Genomic DNA, 18,393 nt, shown 5'->3' with positions numbered 1-18,393 from the left:
ACAAGAACAGCTCCTACCACCAACCTAACTGCTGCTTAGTCTCCCTATTAAAAGTCTCTCTGCATTTCAGTCCATCCTCCACTCAAGTCAAAGTGATATTCCTTAAATCCATGTCTCAAATATGGAAGCCCTTCAAAACCTACTCCCTTACATCTTTCCAGGCTTCACTTTATACCACCACCCTTCCCCCATATATTCCATAATCCAGTGGCACTGGTCTCCCTGTTGTGCCTGGAACAAGACAGACTACTATTTCCAGACTCTAGACATTTTCTCTGACTATCCCCCAATGCCTACAATGCTCTTACTCCTCTTCTCTACCTTCTGACTTCCCTGGCTTCCTTTAAATATTAACTAAAATTTCACTTTTGGTACCTTCCTTCTTGTGATTATTTATAATTTAACCTGTTCATCTTTCATTTGTATATAGTTGTTTACATGTTGTCTCCCTATTAATGTAAGTTCCTTGTGGACAGGGACTGACTTTTGCCTTTCTTTGTTTTCTCAGTGCTTAGTAAGTGCCTAATAAATGTTCATTGATTGACAAGAACTGCTTTTAGTCTAGGTGCTTTATCCACCCTCCAGTTTCAAGTTCAGCTATACAGAACCTTGAGTTAAGATTTATTTAGAAATGGAACCCCCAAAAAGCTAAGTTGCTTTCTTCTCCCTGGTCTAGCTTTTGTCTGCCACACAATCACAATGACCACTCTAAGATAAGTAAAAGATAAAAAATATGGGACACAGGTTTTGAATAAAAAATCTGTATTTTAAAATTCCAATTATTTACCTTATTGGACAAGTTACTTTATTTCTCTGAGACTCAGTTTCCTTTTCAGTAAAAGATAATGACCTTTTAGGTTCCCCTCCAGTTCTAAAATGCTAAAATGTGATTTACAGGATTGGGTAAATGAAGTCTCTCCAACCTTAGATCATTCTGGAAGACAGTATTAATTTAAAATCAAATCTTTAGATTCGCTCATCTGTCAGATAAAAAAATATATATTAAGGAAAAAATGGAAATCACCTTCTCCTGACAAGATAACAAGATATGCTGGTTTTAATTTATCAATGTTTCTCTTCTAATAATTTGGGAAGATGTTATAACTTGTCAAGAGATAACATTTTTATCTTTACTTCCCCTCCTCCCCCATCCCCCCTCCTTCTTGCCTAGAGTCAGGAGGACAATGGACTGGGACTTTAGCAGCTCTGTTTTGCATTATGTTCATTATCTGGGGATCTGACTTTCCCTGTTCATGATATGATTGGTCTCTACCTCACTGTTCTCTCTCCATTTCTTTACCACCCCTGGTCCCAATCAGCTTTCCACCTAAAGTTCTGGAATAGAGATAGAATAAGAAATAGAAGTTCCTAGGTGAAGAAACTCCCTCTACCAAAGGCAGTCAATGTTTCTCTGAAATGTGTAGTATTTTAGGGATACTAAAAAGTAACTGACTTATCCAGGATCAAATGACCAGAATGTGTCATAGATGAGATTTAAACACTTGTCATTGAGGTCAACTCTATCCTGATTCCATGCTGCCTCTGAGAATAATGTTCAACTTCATGCCATCATTCACAGAAAAGATAAGTCAAATAATTTACAACCTCACTCACTTTCCCTGTGATATCTATGATATAACACCCTTTGCTGGCTGCCACTCCTTTTTTGTTAACTTTCCTGATTAGAATATAAGCTCCTAGGGGATGAAATCAAAATGACAGAGCAAAAGCAGGGACTTGCCTAATTTTTCTCCAAGAAATCTTTTAAACAATGCCTCACAACAAGTTTTGGAGTAGCAGAGAACACAACTCAAGAAATTTTAGAAAGTTGACATGAAAGGTATGACTCTGGAATTAGAGTAAAGTGTGGTATACCTAAACAGGAAGAGCAAAAGTAGAGAAAGAAAACCATAGATCAATTTTCCTAATGAATTGGTGCAAAGTTTTCAATAAAATATAAACAAGGAGATTACAGCAAGCTCTCACAAAAGTAATACATTACAACCATGTGGGATTTATACCAGGAATACAGGGCTTCAATATTAGGAAACCTATTAATATAATTGACTATATCAAAAATAAAACCAATAAAAATCACAGGAGTATCTCAATAGATACTGAAAAAGCTTTTGTCAAAATATTATACACATTCCTATTTAAAACATAGGAATAAATGGGGATTTTCTTAAATTGATAAGTATATTTGTCTAAAAACCATCAGTAAGCTTTATCTATAATGCAGACGAGATAGAAACCTTTCCAATAAAATCAGGAGTGAAGCAAGAATGTCCATTATCCACTATTATTCAAAATTGTCCTAGAAACGAACCCGTTTTTCTCATATACCTTATGAGATAAAGTTGAAAGTTAAATTGAAATCAAATTATAAAGGATGTTTTGGGAGTTGATACTTTATTAGTTAATTAATAGCTATGGGTTGGGGTTAGGCTCAGCATAACTCATGAAAAGCACATTGTATTTTAGTGGAAAGAGCATTGGGTTTGGAGTCAAAAGACCTGGTTCTGAAAATTGACTTTGATGTTTATTACATGTGTGACCTTCAAAACTTTAGTTGTATCTTCAATAAAATGAGGGGTTTGATTTTGAAACTATCCCCAAAGAGCTATAAACCTGTGCATACCCTTCAATATCAATAGCACTGTCAGCATTGTATCTCAAAGATGAAAGAAAATTAGAAATGATCTATAAGTTCTTTTTGTACTGGCAAAGAAGTGGAAATTGAGGGATTACCTGTCAACTGAAGAATGATTGAACGAGTTGTTGTATATGATTGTGATAGAATACTATTGGGCTGAAAAAATTATGAGCAGGATGGTTTCAGAAAAACCTGGGAAGACTTCTATGAATTGATGGAAAGTGAAATGAAGAAGAGAAAATTATACATACTAATAGCAATATTATAACTTGATCAATTGTGAAAGACTTAGCTATTCTGAAAAAGAAAATGATTCAAGACTATTATAAGACTCATGTTGAAAAATGTCATCTACGTCGAGAGATAGAATTGATAAACTAATTCAGAGAGAAGCATACTTTTTTAAAAAAAGCTTTCTTTTTCTTTTTTTGCATGTTTTCTTTTGTAACATGGATAATATGGAAAATGATTTACATGATTTCACATATTTAATCAATATCATATTATTAGCCTTCTCAAGGGATTTAGGAAAGGTGTGAGAGAACACAATTTGTAGCACAAAATTTTTAAAAAGTGAATGTTAAATTTTTTACATGTAATTAGGAAATATTTAATGAAATAAATAAAATATGTTGTAAAAACAGAAAATGAGTTTAGACTGAATGTTCTCTAAGATCCTTTCCAGTTTTAACTTCCATGATTCTTAAGATATGCCATCATGGAAAGGGTATTCATGGAAAGGGTAGTCAGAAGAACTAAGTTTGAGTATCCGCTATGATAAATATGCAAATTTGACTCTCTCAGTTTCCTCTTCAGTGATTAGGAATAATAGAGTTATCACAAATCTGAAAGCATCCTATAAATGAGTCGTCATTATTGATCAATGCAGTTAACAGTCATTGCCACTATTTTCACTTACATCATCATTCCTTCCAGTTCAGAAGAAGTAGAATAAACTTGGGCCTTATTCTCCCTTTATCTCAGTGTTGCTCTTTTCCATGCTCTCTCGTTCCAAGGCAAGATACAGTTTTAATCATGCTGTCAGTGGTTCTGAAAATCATCTACTTAGATAGCCTGCACCACCAATGTAGGCTGTTTGCAAGTCCATTTCTGTAGGCATTAAGTTCTTGGTAAGTAATTATGTCATGTTTTCTCTCTCTCCTTTAGCACTACAAGGAAAAGGGGGAGTAAAAACTTCTGAGCTTACTAGTTCTTGGCAACTCACTACACACCAGCAGTCTCAAAATATTTGCAAATCTTTTCTTAGATAAGGACAGACTTAGTAATGGACTCCTTCTGGCAAATGTCTTTTTTACTGTTTGGGTTTGTGGGCCTGCGATAAGATGATGCTGGGGCGGATGTTACTGCAAAGGCAAGGAAGGTTTTGTAGAGAAAAACAGCTGAAATCAGAAAGCCTTGTGTTCTGATGGTTTCTGTGTTGGGTCAGAGCAGAAGAATGGTCCTGGGACCTAGGAATGACAAATTCTGCCTGCAAGTCTTTTAGGCAATCATAGGGATAGAACAGGAACTTGATGGCTGGATCAGCTCCACAAATCTTTATGTCTATTTGGTGGACAGTGGAGAGATTTATGTGATGCCCAATATCTACCCTTAAGGAATGCAAGGGTGAGATAAAAATATATTCTTAGAAACCTCTCCATACACCCTATACTAAAATAAGGTCAAAATGACTACAGGATTTAGACATAAAGAATGACACCATAGATAAATTAATAGACCAAGAAATACTCTATCATATTTGTGAAAAGGGGATAAATTTATGACCATTTAAATTATGACCATTTAAAACACATTATAAACTGCAAAATGAATGATTCTGACCATATTAAATTAAAAAGTTTTTGTACTAATAAAATCAATGCTGCCAAAATTAGAAGGAAAACAGAAAGCTAGAAAACAATCTTCACAAGTCAGAGTTCTGATGAAGGTCTCATTTCTAAACTATATAGAGAATTACATCAAATTACAAGTAATTCCCCAATTGATAAATGGCCAGGATATGAATAGTCAGTTTTCAAATGAAGAAATTAAAGTTATAAATAAGCATATCAGAGAAATGCAAATTAAAGCAATGAGATATCATCTTACACCTATCATATTGACCAAGATGAGAAAAAAAGGGAAAATGATCAATGGTGGAGAATTTGGGGAGAATTGGGACATTGATGCATTACTGGTGGAGCTGTGAATGGATTCAGCCTTTCTGGAGAAAAATGTGGAACTCTACCCAAAGAGCTATAAAACTGTTCATACCCTTTGACCCAACAAATCCAATTCTAGGTCTATATCCAGAAGAAATTATAAAAAAGAGAAAAGTCCTACTTGTTAGTGACAAAGAATTGGAATTTGAGGGGATGTCCATCAATTGGAAAATGGCTAAACAGTTATGGTACATGAATACTTTGGAATACTATTATTCTGTAAGAAATCATAAATGGTCAGACTCTAGAGAAGCCTGGGATCTGATGCTGAGTGAAGAGAGTAGAACCAAGAGAACAATGTACACATCAACAACAACATTATGAGATGAACAACACTGATGGAAGCAGTTCTTCTCAGCAGTTCAGAGAGCTAGGACAATTATATTAGACCGGCTATAGACTATGTTATCCCCATCCAGATGCAGAGAAATAAAACAAAACAAAAGAGATGTACACAACCATTCAGAATCTCTTATATATCTCTTTCCCTTAATCCTAATTCTTCATACCAAAAATAACTAATCTATAAACATGTTTATTAAAATATGTATGTACAAAGCTAACCTGACTGTTCACTACTCAGGGGAGGGGGGTGGGAATGGAGGGTGGAAGGAAATTTTGTATCTTAAAAATATGCATGTGCATATGGATGAAAATAAATTTAAAAGTAAATAAACCTCTATTTTCTTAAAAAAAGAAACCTCTCCATAGAACCCAGAAGAGAAATAAAAATGTAAATCAACATTTATAAATGCATTTAAAAATTTTATTACCAAAACCAGTATTCTCCAGATTAATCAGCAACTTTAATTCATTCTATTTGGCTTCATGAGGATCTAGGTTGCTTCCAAAAATTAAACACCTTCAAAGGGTGAAAATCTGCCAACAATGAAGATATTTCAAATTATTGAATTACTATGGCAACTAGAAACTGTTCGACCCTGGAAAAGTTTTATACACACACACATCCTTATATATGGCATTAATAGTTTCATTTCGTATGTTGGCTAAAGACTTGTGCAAATCAAATGACATAATTTTTGTAAATCTATTTAATTCAATGCACTTATTGCATATCTAAAATGTATAAGGCCTATCCTAGGTAACTGCAATAAAAAGGGGAAAATAAGGCATTTCCTTCCCTCAAGGAGCTCATATTCTACTAGGTATTGATAGGATGGGAAGGGGGGTGGATTGTTAACAGCATAAGTAAATACAAAGTTATTTCAAGAGGGAAAGAATGTAATTAATTCTGAAAGAACATGGGTATCGAAATTACAAAAGACCTTTGAAGGAGGCAAAACCTGAACTGGGATATACCTGAATGATGCTTCTTGGCATAGGGATTTTAAGACATTGAATTGAGAAATGAGGGCATTCCCCAGAATTCGGAATTATTCCAGCAAAGGCAGAGTAGAGGGCAATTTCATGGAATGGAGAGGTCCAGAAAGGAAGTAATGAAAGAAAACTGGAATAGAAGTAGGGGAAGAGATTGGGAAAGGTGAGAAATGATAAACTAGAACATTTGTGCTTTATCTTAGAGGCAATCTGGGGCCATTGAAGATTTTTAAAGTGATGGCTACTTTGTCAAATGTGTACATTAGGAATATCAATTTGGCAGCTATTTGAAGAATGGATTGATGAGGGAAGAGGTTAAAGGCAGGGAAACGAATTAGAAGGCTACTATAATAGTTCAGGTGAGAGTTGATGAGGGTCATTACTTTAACTAGTGTTGTTCAATTGTGTTCAACTCTTCATAAGCTCATTTGGGTTTTTCCTGACAAAGAAGTGGTTTTCCATTTCCTTCTCATTTTACAGATGGGGAAACTAAGACAAATAAGGTTAATGACTTGCTCAGGATCACACAAATAAGTAAGTGATTGAATGCAGATTTGAATTCATGAAGATGATTTTTCCTGACTCTAAAATCATTTCTATACATGCATTCAAATATTATATACAAACACAGAATTTATATATATAAGCACAAACACATATGTATACATACACATATTTATGAATATTTATGTCAAAAGTCTATATATTTCAATATATTTCTGTCAAAAACCTATATATATATTTATGAGCATATATATATATATATATATATATATGTATACCTGTAGATTTTTTACATGTTTATCAATGTGCTTTAAAAATATTTATAATTGGGGCAGCTAGGTGGTGCAGTGGATAGAGCCTTGACCCTAGAGTCAGGATACCTGAGTTCAAATCTGACCTCAGACACTTAATAATTACCTAGCTGTGTGGCCTTGGGCAAGTCACTTAATCCCACTGCCTTGCAAAAACTAAAAAAAAAAAGAATATCTACAATCCTCATTCTTTTTTTTTTTTTTTGCCAAGAAAGGGCTAATTTTTCTATAGCTGTATTAGGGGACAACCCTGTATTTCATTAATATTGTATTTTTTAGTGGAATTACCAAATCTGTTATGGTTTTTTTTTTTATTTTGGAGAGTATAAATTGAGACTGGCATTGTATAAGTATAGAGTTGAGTTGGTTCAACCAGTGGTCAAGCTAAGTAAGAATGTAGTCACTGAAGGGATAATGGCTGAGGGATGGAAGATTATAATAAGATACTTCTAGCTACATCAAGGACATAACCATTTCTTTGTGGAGCTCAGAGGGAGTGAAGGAGTGAAGAATTAAGTCATGGGAATTGAGTAGAATAGGGAACTAGGAGCTTAGGACATTTTTGAGATCCTCAATGTGCATACTGACATCTCTAAGTATGGGATCATACTTAGGAGATAGGGAGAAGACAAAGGTTGTTAGTTTGGCACTGAAGTCTTTGAAGAAGAAAATGGAATGTCCTGAGTGTCAACAGATAATATTCACCCTGAATTGGACTAGGTGATAGATAGTGTGAACTTCAAAGGAGATATCCAGAGATGAACACAATACTCAGGATTTGGTCCGACTAGTGATGAATACAACAGGACAATCAATCGCCTCATTCATTCTGTATATTAAACTTCTATTAACAGACTTTCATTTTATGTTCTGTCATGTCACACTGTTGACTCATGTTAAGGTTGAATTTATTTTAATCAATCATATTTTAAATTTATTAGTGATGGAGCTATTTAAAGGAACCCTGTGGTAACTCTGTCCTTTTTTAATGTAAATAATCATCCTTCATTTATCTTTTTTTTGTAAATTTATTTAACATGAATTACATTTTCTTAAAGTAAAGCACATCTTGCATTTCTTCAGAGTGAATTGTCTGTATCATGTGGTCTAGCATTTTGTCACTCATATAACACATTAAAATTTGCAAAGCACTTTCCTCACAACAACCCTGTAAAGTAGGTGTAATAGATGGGAAAAAAGGAATGAGCATTAAAAGCTCCCACTAGGTAGTCTGGTACAGTGTTCAATGATTTATAAATATTATCTCCCTTTATTATCTCCTAACTGTAAAGTTAGGAATATTGAATCAGACAGAAGCTAAGTGACTTGCCCAAGGTATCACAGCAAACCAAATTCTGGATTTGAACTCATGTTTTCCTGACTTCAGCCCAGCATTTCTTTACTGTGCCACTGATGATGTATAGATCCCCACTTAAAGGATAAAGGAACAATGACTCTTAATGGCTTAATAAGACTTTTTAAACTTAAAGGATTCATCCTACTAGAGCTGTCTTAATTCTTGTAACTATCTCCTTTTTATCCTGTATTAAGTTTGTATATATTTTTGTTTGCTTCTTGACTCCTCCTCAACTAAAATAGGAACTTCTTAATGATATTGTCTTTTGCCTCTTTTTTTTGTACTTCCCGCTGCTTTACAAAGTGACTAGCACAAAGTAGATATTTAAATGCTTATTAATTGACTGACAGAAAACTATGGATAACTACTTCATTTCATTTTGCATGTGCTGCTCTCCCTGGTTTCAACTCCATGGGATAAGATTCCTCTCCCAGGACAAGCTCATCCCTTTTAATCTCTCCACTATACTGCCAACTCAAGCCTTGACTGACATCATCTCCCTCAGCCTTCTCTCCCTTGCAACTGAAAGACTGGAGAGTTGAGAACCTAATTCCTTCCAATGCTTTTCTTTAAAGAAGGCTGACACTGGACACACAGTTCACCCCTCTTTGCATCTGTTGCCTTACCTGGGCTCCCTCCTTTTGTATATTGTCTTCCCCTTTGATTGTAAGCTCCTTGAGAACAGGGATTGTCTTTATTTTCATTCATTGTATCCCCTGTGCTTGACACAGTACATACTTTTGTTGCTGTTATTCAGTTATGTCTGACTCTATAACCTTATGGACAATAGTACATTAATACTGTTCTTGCATTTTTCTTGGCAAAGAAACTGAAGAGGTGGGCCATTTTCTTCTCTGGTGTATTAAGACAAACAGATTAAATGACTTGTCCAAGGTCACGCAGTTGAGTAAATTTCTTAAGTTGGATTTGAACTCAGGCCTTCTTAACTCCAGGCTCAACATTCTATTCATTGAGTCATCTAGCTGCCTAGTAGTCATGCTAGGCACTTAATAAATATTTATTAGATTAGGTTGGGTTGGGTTGTCAGGAAGTTCAAATCTGACTCATTACCTGTTTTGTATGGCCTGAGAGCTGAGTGATTTCTTCTTACAAAAACAAGGATTAGAGTATGTAGTTAAAAACTCTCATTTGCAGAAGAGAAAATTGAAACCCTGAAAGTGGTGACAACCTTGGATCATACAACTAGTAAGTGACAAAACTTGGAAATGAATCCAGGTCTTTTCACTCTAAGACCAAGACTCCCCCATTAAATTTTCATTTCAGTTGAAACAGGTTTATAGTTTTCCCCCTTCCAAGTTCAGCTTGAAAAAAACCTAAATGAAGTTTTAACTTGTAATATTGTTTGGTGTATACCTATACATATATTTTATTTTCCCTTTTAGAGTAGCTTGATTTTAAGGGCATAACCAAGACTGTAGATCATATTGTTCATCTCGTGAAGGATGGAAGAAGACCACAAGGTGATCTCAGAAGACTTGAGTCTTAAATTTCCAAGTAACATTTCCCTATGTGACATAGCATGTGTGAGCATCAGAGCTGCTCAGTCCTGCTCTAATGAGAGATATAGATCACACCCTTCATTTTTCTGAATTCCAGCTTCTGTCAGATCTGAAACTCAGTGGAGATGTATCCTTTTTTTCAAGGGGAAAAGTCAGTTTTTAATCAGAATTTTTTGTTCTATATAATAAGAAAATATTAGCTATAATAGAAATATGTTTAACACAGCCAAACATGTATAACCTATATTAGATTGCTCTCTGTCAAGGAGAGAGAAGGAGGGAGAAAAATGTGGAACTTAAAACCTTACAAAAATTGATTGCTAAAAACTATCTTTACATGTAGTTGGAAAAATAAAATGATTAATCAAACATATTAGATATAGTTCTTTAAGGTAGGCAAAGTACTTAACATGTGTTCGTACATTTTATTCTTATAGTAGTCCTGTAAGTGTAATAGGCCCAGGTGTCTATTATTATCCTTCTACAAATGAAGAAATTGAGGCTGAGGAGTGAGATGACTTGTCCAGTTTTGCTCAGCTAGCAAGTGTCTGAAATAAAAGTCAAATTCAGATCTTCCTGACCCCATACAGTGTTCTATACATTAAGTCAATTAAAATCATAAAGTCATTCCTTCAACCCAATGGACGTCAAATAACAGTGAGTTGACAGACATTTAATAATCATTACTATGTGTCAGATGATGAGGTTACAAAGTTTAAAAAAGAAGAATTATCCCTAGATAACTCTACTCCCCAGGAGTTTATTTTTATGGGGAGGAAAGTATCTACACAAATATTTGATGAAACAACATAAAAATTACAAACACAAATAAATATAAAGGAGTTTGGTGCAACAACATGCCTTGTTGATTGGATTGGGTAAAGGGAATTTATTCTGCCGCCCATCGCAAACACCTGAAGATTACTTGGTTTCTTATTGTGATGACAATATTGACAAGGATGGATATGAGAGTAGATTCCTAAAATGTCAATACTCCCTCACTCAAATTCCATTCATGTGCTTGTCATAGCATCACTTCCTTTGATGTCTAGGTCTTCTTGGAGAATAAAAGACAAGCATTATCATCATCCTCACATAACATTTTAAAAATGGAGGCTTTGAGACCTAGGAAAAAAGAAGTGGATTAACCAAGATGGCACAGTGTGTATCAACAATAGGATTCAAACTGAGCACAGAATCTTTTTGCCATGCTATGCTGCTTTGAACATCATGAGGACACCCACCTTCCATACCTTTCTTAATTTCTGTGAACAGAGTTCTTCCCCTTTGTCCATCAGCAGTATATTTTGTTTTCATTTCCTTAAAAAGATGGGAAGTTTCTACCAAGGTCTTCTTCACAGAAACACTAGGGCTGTTATCAATGGCAACAAATAAATTGTGTAAGAGAAAAAAAGAAAAGGAGGAGGAAAGGAGAAATATGACAAGGAAGGGGAAGAAAAGGAGAAAGAGAAGGAGGAGGATAGAAAAGAGGATTGAAAAGGAGGATGGGAAGGAAGAAGATGGGGAGGAGGAGGAGGGAGGGGACATTAAACGAGGAAGGGACACTAGTTTGAGAAACTCAGCATTGTAAATGCTGTGTTTTTCTAGTCCCTGAAGTCTCATGTACTGTAGTTGTAGTTGAATGCCCACTAATTTGATTCATATGAGAGATTTGACCCTATTCCACCAAGTGTTTTCCAGCCTGAATATCTCTAACTGCATGTTTATAGAGAGTATATGGAGCTTTTTATGTTTTTTCAGCTGTTTAGTTACTCCAATTTCCCCCCCCTTTTTTGGTCCCTGGATGCCAGAGTATAGACCACAAAGGTTCCCCCCCACCCCCATGCTGCCTCATCTGCTAGTGTGCTAGTGCTGTCAGGGAAAAGAGGGCCAGGGGTCGTTCATTGGATTGCTGTATCGTTTATTATGAGAATGTTACTTCCAATGCTATTATCTTTGTTTGGCAGAAACAGAGAGCAGTTAATGCTGCTGGTAATCTATCTTAGAATCAAAAAGCTATGGAGACAGAGACAGACTCCTCTCCAAGCCTTTATCTCTCACCACCATCATTTTCTCAGCAGGCAGCGACCCTAGTTCCAATATGCTACTCAATGATTTTAGATGATTGATCTTTCTAAAGTGCTTTTCCGTTTCTTACCACACAGACGGGGATAGATTAAGCAATTATGGATTATTTCAATGTCAGATGCCCTGAGACAATTAGTCACAGGAGATGTGAAGAAATCACTCCACCCCTATCTTTCAATAAAGGGGAGTCCATGGGAGATTTTAGGGTGGAGTGAGGCAGAGGTACATATTGGGGTAGGAACAGTGAGGAGGAGACAAAGTTAGGAGAGGCTGGACATGTCAGAATGAGGAAGAAAACATTCTCTATAGATGGTTTATAGACCCTGAGAGCTGGGTGAGTCTCAAGGATCTCAAGAGAACAGGATCTCAAGGATCTCAGAGCTAGGCCTGAAAGGGGCTTGAGAGGTGATACAGACCCTTCATTTTACAGAGAAAGAAGCCTAAGACCTAGAGTGGGCAAATTGACTGTCTCTGGAATAAGATGCTATATGCTCAAATTCTCATCTGACTAGTCAAAAAACATTTATCAAAACCCTTCTACTATGTATCAGGAACTGAGCTAATTCTATGAATACAAAGAAAATCAGAAAGTAGTCCCTTGCTTCAAGGACCTCAGAATCTAATGCAGGGAGACATTACCTAAAAAGAACCTGAAAAGACGACCTGGAACTTCTTGGGAAATGATGAGGTGCCTACAGGAGGAACTCACCATTGTTGACCCCTACATTCTCTAATCAGAGGGAGGTAGGGGAGGGAGGGAGGAGTCCCAGGACTAGGCATTCTGAGATATGAGTTTCAGAGTTGATGTGATTTTGCAGGAAGATGAATTACTAGAGACAATGATGAGGTCAAGAGATCAGCAGGATGGAAAATGATATATGACAATTGTTCCCTATTTGTCCTTGGATTAAGTCCCTCAATCTCCCTGGAATTCTTCAATAAAACTAGATTTTGGACTAGATAGCCTCAACCTTTGAGGTCCCTTCTAGTTCAAGACCTATGGTCTCAAGTTGCTTGCTGAAGGTTACATGGGTGGTATAAAGAATACTCATAGAAAGTGAGTTTTGAATTCAGATCTTCTAACATGAAATTCAGCTTTATGTCTATTCTACTGATGTCACAGACATTTATTTTAACTTCCCACTTTATAGATGAAGACACTGAATCTTACAAAGGTTAAGTGAATTGCTCAAGGTTACATGCCTGGTAAATGACAGAAACAAGACTTGAACCTGGGTCTTCTGATTCCATATTTAGTGTATTTGCCAGTTTTCTGCCTTGTGTTCTTTTCTATTTTGCCCCTCTATCGTGCTCCTGACACATAGGTAGGACCCCCCCCCCCCAAGCTGTCTTTGATTTATACTCCCTATTGGAATCATTGTAAGGAAGATTAGATTGCTGGCTCCTTTTTGAAGAGAAAGTTGGGGGAGAGAGGGGGAGAGAGAGAGAGGGAGAGAGAGAGAGAGAGAGAGAGAGAGAGAGAGAGAGAGAGAGAGAGAGAGAGACAGAGAGAGACAGAGAGACAGAGAGACAGAGAGACAGAGAGACAGAGAGACAGAGAGAGACAGAGACAGAGAGACAGAGAGAGAGACAGAGAGAAATAGAAAGACCAAGATATAGAAAGTGAGAGGCACAGAGACAAAGATAGAGATAGAAAGACTAGGAGATAGAGAAAGATAGCAATATGCATAAAGAACAGAGATAGACACAGAGAAAGAGAGAGAGAGAGAGAGAGAGAGAGAGAGAGAGAGAGAGAGAGAGAGAAACAAAGATAGATATGGAAAAATCAAGAGATAGAAAGGGAGATACAGACAGAAATAGAGATAGAAAGACACACACACAGATAAAAAGACCAAGAAAAAGACTAAGAGAGAGGAGAGAGAGGGGTACAGAGTTAGAGAGAGAGAGATAGCTACAGAGAGAGAGAGAGAGAGAGAGAGAGAGAGAGAGAGAGAGAGAGAGAGAGAGAGAGAGAGAGAGAAATCAGACAGACAGACGACGGAGACCAGAGATACTCTGGGTAGTGCATGTAATAAAAGACAATAGATTAGATAGTCTCTGAATGAATGTAGCCCCTAAATCACTCTTGGGCCCTGCTGCCAAGATGCAGACTTCCTGAGCAAGGTCCTCATGCTTTATGGTGTCGTCAGCGCTCCTGGGAGTGAGTTACAACCTTGCAGTCAGTAGGCGGCTATCTGTTATGCTACATGTAAACAGGTATTCAAATTCTAGCTCCAGAGCCTTCACTTTGGCATTTAATCATGATGGTAATCTAACCCCCATCCCTGCCAAGGTCGCCACCGTTTGGATTGTTTGACTTTCAGATTCTTCTCTGGCACTGAAGGCTAGAGCAGCCGGACTGACAGTCACCCAACTCCTCAAGCAAGCTGACAGGACCAAAAATTAACTTTGATATATTATGTGGAATAATTCAGTAGCAATTGTACCAGAATATGTTCTGTAGCCTAAATTCAATTTACATCCTGCTAAGAGTATCGTGGAATTTTTCAGGTTGTTGGAAAGCACCTAAGAATATAGCATGTATGTGAGTATGTGTGTGTGTGTGGTATACACACATGTGCATGCTGTTGGAGGTGAGTGTTCATATGCATAAAGATATATCATTTTTATTAATTTTGTATGTGAGGTAAATATTCAACAAATCAATTCTCAGTTATTCAAGAGATGATTATTCAAGGTCCTATATTCTTTTTTTCTGAGATGTCAAAGAGATGAAGTGTGGTGCTATAGAAAGATACACTTGAGTTCAAATTCCAGCCTTGGAACTTGCTACTTCTGTGACCTTGGACATATCATCTAATGTCTTTGTGTCTCACTTTCCCCATTTATAAGGAGGGAACTTTGGACCCGATAGATTGTAGTCTTTTTCCTCCTTAAATCTGGAATCATGTGACTTTATGGAAGATGAACATAAAGGAAAAATGGGCCAAAAATTGAGTTTGGGGATCTTCTGTGAGTTTTGTTTTTGATGCAGATACTGTGATACTGTTCTAAGCAAATAGATGTAGATAAAAATTTCCTTCCCTTCAAGGAATATCATATTCTAATGAGGGAAACATTACATATAGGGGATGGAGGGTGGCAACCAAAGAGAAGAATTTTAATAGTGTTGATTAGATTTTTCAGAATCATAGAGTAGGAAGAGGAAAGTGTGCATGGGTATGGTATGATTGGGAGAAATTGGAGTTCAGTCTATATATGTTCAGACGTTTCTTAAACTGGCCCAGGGACAAAGGTGGACATTTGGACACCAGCCAGCTAGTGGCAGATTGTAGGACACAGAAACGTGAGAAGATCAAGATTGCTGTGTTTTCTCTATACTCCTTTATTAGCCAGAATATGGTATTTATGATACAAGATTCCCTCTAGACTAGAATCTTGTCACTTTAAGAAGACTTCTAATCTTCACTGATGTTAGCGTTGGATTAGACATAAGTCCCTGGAGAACAATTCTTCTAATCATCTTCTGCTGATTTAAATCTACTGGACAGACACAGATCCTTAGAGATTGGTCTTTAATGAAAGACAGAAAATATTGTAGTTCCTTAGAGTCTAAATATTGAATGTTTCCCTATTATATAGAACTGAACTGTGTGGTGTTATAGCTACTCTTCTGTCTGTGGTGTTCTTGGTGTTAACATCTGTTCTCTTGGTAGATGAGTCTTTTTTATTCCAATATCCCTTTGATACTTCTATAATCTAACCCTCCTTGGAGATGTCTAAGAAAGGTCTGACAAATGTATGTTTCTGCTTTATGGAGGAAACAACTCTGACAGAAAGATTCTATTCACCTTTCTTAGAGTCTCTTCTATTCACAGCAGATTTTCAGTAGAAGAGAACCATAGAAATCAGCAGGTCCTCTCTTATTTTTCAGCTGAGAAAAATGAGATCTAGTGAAATGACTTTTCAATCACATGATATCATCTTTAGAGTTGATTGGGACTTATGAAGTAAATGAGTTGGATCTTTACCTCACTAAAAAATCCACTTCATAACATTCCCAGACAGTGGTCACCAGCCTTTGCCTGAAGATCTCAGGCAAGAGGAAATCTGCTACCCTTCCCATAGTAGTGCTAGAATTCAATTCAGGTCTATTAAATGTCTACCTAATCCCTTAAGAGTCAATTTATAATGGGCATGATGGCACATACTGTAACCCTAGGAGGCTAAGACTAATGGATCTCTTGAACTCAAGAGTTTTGAGCTGCAGAGAGCTGAGGTGACTGAGTGTTTATGCTAAGACTGACATCAATATATTGAGCCCCTCAGTTTTGGGGGAGCGCTACCAGATTCCCTAAGGAGGAAGCCAGTCCAGGTTGAAAGTGAAGAAGCTCATAGTGATGGTCTGTAGTAAGACTGGGCCTGTAAATTGCCTCTCATTTCCAGCCTGGGTGGGAAAGGAATACTTGATTTTATAAAAAGGTATTTCATATGACACTATATATTTTTAAAATCCTTACAACAGCAATAGCTAGCATTTTTATAATTCATTAAGGTTTGCAAAACACTTTGCATGTATAATCTAATTTGATCCTCACAATAAATCTGGGAGGTAGAAATTATTATTCCTATTTTACAAATGAGGAAACTGAGGCAGACTGTGTTTAGGTAACTTTCCAAGGTACACACAGCTAGTGACTAAAGTAGAATTTAAACTCAGATCTTCCTAACTCCATGTCCAGTGTGTTCTATTCATTAAGCCATTTGACTGCCTTAATGCACTTGTAGTAACAGTACGGCAATTATAACTAATATTTTCATGATACTTTAAACTTTAAATTTTTGCATGTTAACTCATGAGTATTATGGCAGTACTATAACATAGACTCTATAGGTATTATTAACCTCATTTTACAGAAATTAAATGGCTTTTCATGGTCATATAGTTAATATGTCAAAGGCAGATTCTGTACCCAAGCTCTCTGATTCCAAATCTTACAATTAACCCCTTTGTAGCTTCTGAGGACAGGACTTGAGTATTATGTAAGGTTTCTATCTCTTTCAGTAAAATGCATAATTTACTGTACAGAGAAGATTCTTCAAAAAAGTTGTGTTATATAGCATTTTTCCAATGTACTTTCACCACTCTACACTACCTGTCAAGATTTCTCTTGTGGGTGGAAGATTTTTATTCTTGACAGCGGGGGCATGAAATATGAGGGAGATGAAGACAGAGAGGAGGGGTAGTACCATGAGTAGTCTCTGGGAGCTTACAGTCAACTGTGTAATTTGAATTTGAAAATAGAAATCAACTGGAATATTTTCTATTCCTTGGATGACTAAACTTTTACTCATATAGAGAATTATTGGGATGTCTTGGCCTCTAATATTGAAATCTCTCCAAGTTAAGTTACAGTCGGTTTACATAGCCTTCTGACCATCTTTGGTTTTTTTTTTTTAGGGAACAATTTATAAAGTCATGATCATTGGTTACCATTTCTCTTTTGGGTAAGTCCTGAAAGTGAAAGTCTTTTGGATGAGCCTTATAGAAACTGAGAACTATGGAGAATGGAGTAGTTAACTCATCAGTTAGCTAAGGCTTGGTAGAAAGTCTAACTCTCCCTTTAATCTGTATTTCTTCCCAGAAAATACCCTACATTTAAATATGGACTTGTCTACTCCTGGTAGGGGCAATATATATTTTCTCTTTTAATAGAAATAGCACATCTATGTTGTTTTCATCAAAAAGGAAAGCTCAGGGATTCTCTGTATCATATATAAAATAATCCTCGGTTCATTCCTGGCTCTAAGCAAGTTCAGTATACATCACCTCGTTTAATTCAGCAATATCATCAATGTCAGTGCGTATCCACCGGCTGTTGGCTATTGGTCATCCGGACCTGACACAAACTCAATAAATACTCCATAACCCCTGACAGCCGCTAGCAGATTAGCCTGAAATGAGCGATTGCCCAGCCAACACCTGCTGAACCAAATCAGCCCAGTGACGGATGGTCCTGTACTGAGCTCTGACCACAAGTGAGATCAGTGGAAGAATGATTTTATACTTTAAGAAAAGAATTAGGGATGGTGTTCACTGGAGTGATTGGAAAGCTTTCAGAGGGGGCTGTTTTTCTTCTTCTTCTCTCTCAGCAATTCTCTAATGTTTCACCCTACCTTCCTTCTTTCTTCTTCTCCTCCCCTTAGTTTCTATTGTTCTCATTATAATTAAGACTCCAGACCTAAAGAATAATATTGAAATGGACTAGCCCAGAGTGACACCTGAGGCCTTGGAGCTAAGACCTGGAGAAGGAAACTGCCTTATTGCATGGTAGGATCTCTAAAAAGCATACTTGGACTTGGAGTAAGGAATGTCCTAGATTTGAATTATGACCCTGCCATTCATTTATGGACAACTTGGGCCATTGGCTTAACT

Source organism: Macrotis lagotis, chromosome 1 (assembly GCF_037893015.1).
Source record: "Macrotis lagotis isolate mMagLag1 chromosome 1, bilby.v1.9.chrom.fasta, whole genome shotgun sequence".
In the NCBI taxonomy this organism is placed as follows: Eukaryota; Metazoa; Chordata; class Mammalia; order Peramelemorphia; family Peramelidae; genus Macrotis; species Macrotis lagotis.
Note: the sequence above shows the minus strand (reverse complement) of the source record.